Source organism: Calliopsis andreniformis, unplaced genomic scaffold (assembly GCF_051401765.1).
Source record: "Calliopsis andreniformis isolate RMS-2024a unplaced genomic scaffold, iyCalAndr_principal scaffold0001, whole genome shotgun sequence".
NCBI classification, from domain to species: Eukaryota; Metazoa; Arthropoda; class Insecta; order Hymenoptera; family Andrenidae; genus Calliopsis; species Calliopsis andreniformis.
In genome coordinates this window covers 8,193,474-8,197,440 of record NW_027480422.1, presented here as the reverse complement: position 1 = coordinate 8,197,440, position 3,967 = coordinate 8,193,474, and positions in this window count along the sequence as shown.

The following is a 3,967-nucleotide window of genomic DNA, read 5'->3' as shown; positions in this document are numbered from 1 at the left end:
ACCTTCACACTGGTTGCAATTATTCATGTTTTACGATGGAAAAACTGTTGCATCTTTACTGTATTTTATGCTTCGGTCGCTGACTTGTAAGGCCCTAACTATTCGATCTGGTGGAGCAACGCCCTAGTGTGAAGCCTAGGTTGCCCGGAACGTACAAATGACCATACCTTTCACACTCGAGCAATTATTCGTTTTAAACGATGGAAAAACTATTGTATTTATTTTGTATTTTATGCTTCTAGCGTTGACTTCATAGGCCCTAACTATTCGATCTGATCGAGCAGCGTGCCAGAGTGAAGCCTTGGTCGCCCGGAACGTTGAAATGACCATCACTTTCACACTGTTTGCGATTATTCATTTTATACGATGGTAAAACTGTTGTACATTCATCGTATTTTCTGCTTCAGTAGTTGACTTCTTAGGCCCTAACTATTCGATCAGGTGGAGCAACGCCCTAGGGTGAAGCCTAGGTTGCGCGGAACGTAGAAATGACCATAACTTTCACACTGGTTTCAATTATTCGTTTTATACGATGGAAAAACTGTTGTATTTATATTGTATTTTATGCTTCAGGCGTTGACTTCTTAGGCCCTAACCATTCGCTCTGGTGGAACAACGCCCTAGGGTGATGCCTAGGTTGCCCGCATAGTAGAAATGACCATTACTTGCACACTGGTTGCAATTATTCGTTTTATACGATGGAAAATCTGTTGTATTTATTTTGAATTTGGTGCTCCAGGCGTTGACTTCTTAGGCCCTAACTATTGGATCTGGTGGACCAACGCCCTAGTGTGAAGACTAGGTTGCCCGGAACGTAGAAATGACCATTACTTCCACACTGATTGCAATTATTCATATTATACAGTGGAAACACTGTTTTATTTATGTTGTATTTTATGCTTCTGGCATTGACTTCTAAGGCCCTAACTATTCGATGTGGTTGAGCAACGCCCTAGAGTGAAGCCTAGATTGCCCGGAACGTAGAAATGACCATAACTATCAGACTGGTTGCAATTACTCGTTTTATACGATGGAAAGACTGTTGTATTTATATTGTATTGTACAGTTATGGCGTTGTGTTCTAGGGCCGTAGCTATTCGTTGTGGTTGAGCAACGCCCTAGAGTGTACCCTAGGTTGCCCGGAATGTAGAAATGACCATCACTTTCACACTGGTTGCAATTATTCTTGTTATACGATGGAAAAACTGTTGTATTTATTTTGTATTTTATGCCTCTGGCGTTGACTCCTAAGGCCGTAGCTATTCGATGTGGTAGAGCAACGCCCTAGAGTGAAGCCTAGGTTGCCCGGAACGTTGAAATGACCATGTCTTTCACACTGGTTGCAATTATTCCTGTTATACGATGGAAAAACTGTTGTACTTATATTATATTTTATGCTTCAGGCGTTGACTTCTAAGGGCGTAGCTATTCGGCGTGGTGGAGAAACGCCCTAGAGTGAAGCCTAGGTTGCCCGGAAAGTAGAAATGACCATTACATCTACACTGTTTGCAATTATTCATTTTATACAATGGAAAAACTGTTGTATCTATATTGTTTTTTATAGTTATGGCGTTGACTTCTAAGGCCGTAGCAATTCGATGTGGTGGAGCAATGCCCTAGAGCGAAGCCTAGGATGCCCGCAACGTAGAAATGGCCATATTTTTCACACTGTTTGCAATTATTCCTGTTATACGATTGAAAAACTGCTGTATTTATATTGTATTTTATGCTTCTGGCGTTGACTTCTAAGGCCGCAGCTATTCGATGTGGTGGAGCAACACCCTAGAGTGAAGCCTAGGTTGCCCGGAACGTAGAAATGACCATACCTTTCACACTGGTTGCAATTATTCCTGTTATACAAGGGAAAAACTGTTGTATTTATATTGTATTTTATGCTTCTGGCGTTGACTTCCTGCGCCCTAACTATTCTAACTGGAGGAGCAACGCCCTAGTGTGAAGCCTAGGTTGCCCGGAATGCAGAAATGACCATCACTTTCACACTGGTGGCAATTATTCCTGTTATACGATGGACAAACTGTTGGATTTTTAATGTACTTTATGCTTCTGGCGTTGACTACTAAGGCCCTATGTATTCGATCTGGTGGAGCAATGCCTCAGTGTTAAGTCTAGGATGCCCGGATGTAGAAATGACCGTTACTTTCACACTGTTTGCAAATGTACATTATATACGATGGAAAAGCTGTTGTATTTATATTGTATTTTATGCTTCTGGCGTTGACTTCTTAGGCCCTAACTATTTGATCTGGTGGAGCACCGCCCTGTAGTGAAGCCTAGGTTGCCCGGAACGTAGAAATGACCATAACTTTCACACTGGTTTCAATTATTCGTTTTATACAATGGAAAAACTGTTCTATTTATTTTGTATTTTATGCTTCGGGCGTTGACTTCTATGGCCCTAACTATTCGATCTGGTGGAGCAACGCCCTAGAGTGAAGCCTAGGTTTCGCGGAACGTAGAAATGACCATAACATTCATACTGGTTGCAATTCTTCGTTTTATACGATGCATAGACTGTTGTATTTATTTTGTATTTTATGCCTCTGGCATTGACTCCTAAGGCCGTAGCTATTCGATGTGGTGGAGCAACGGCCTAGAGTGAAGCCTAGGTTGCACGGAACGTAGAATTGACCATATCTTTCACACTGGTTGCAATTATTCCTGTTACACGATGGTAAAACTGTTGTATTTCTATTGTATTTTAAGCTTCTGGCGTTGACTTGTTAGGCCCTAACTATTCGATCTGGTGGAACAACGCCCTAGAGTGATGCCTAGGTCGACCGGATCGTAGAAATGACCATTACTTGCACACTGGATGCAATTATTCGTTTTATACGATGGAAAAACTGTTGTATTTATAATGTATTTATGCTTCTGGCATTGACTTCTAAGGCCCTAACTATTCGATGTGGTGGAGTTACGCCATAGAGCGAAACCTAGGTTGCTCGGAACGTAGAAATGACCATAGCTTTCACACTGGTAGCAATTATTTCTGTTATACAAGGGAAAAACTGCTGTATTTATATTGTATTTTATGCTTCTGGCGTTGACTTCTTAGGCCCTAACCATTCGATCTGGTGGAGCAACGCCCTAGAGTGTAGCCTAGGTTGCCCGGAATGTAGAAATGACCATCACTTTCACACTGGTTGCAATTATTCTTGTTATACGATTGAAAAACTGTTGTTTTTATTTTGTATTTTATGCCGCTGGCGTTGACTCCTAAGGCCGTAGATATTCGAAGTGGTGGAGCAACGCCCTAGAGTAAAGCCTAGGTTGCCCGGAACGTAGAAATGACCATGTCTTTCACACTGTTTGCAATTATTCCTGTTATACGATTCAAAAACTGTTGTATTTATATTGTATCTTATGCTTCTGGCGTTGACTTCTAAGGCCGGAGCTATTCGATGAGGTGGAGCAACGCCCTACAGTGAAGCTTAGGTTGCGCGGAACGTAGAAATGACCATACCTTTCACACTGGTAGCAATTATTCCTGTTATACAAGGGAAAAACTGTTGTATTTATATTGTATTTTATGCTTCTGGATTGACTTCCTGTGCCCTAGCTATTCTATCTGGAAGAGCAACGCCCTAGAGTTAAGCCTAGGTTGCCCGGAATGCAGAAATGACATTCACTTTCACACTGGTTGCAATTACTCATTTTATGCGATGGAAAAACTGTTGTACATATATCGTATTTTATGCTTCTGGCATTGCCTTCTTAGGCCCTAACTATTCGACCTGGTGGAGCAACGCCCTATGGTGAAGTCTAGGTTGTCCGGAACGTAGAAATGACCATTACTTCCACACTGTTTGCAATTAATCATTTTATACAATGGAAAAACTGTTGCATTTGTATTGCTTTTTATAGTTATGGCGTTGACTTCTAAGTCCCTAGCTATTCGATCTCGTGGAGCAACGCCCTAGAGTGAAAACTAGGTTGCCCGGAACGT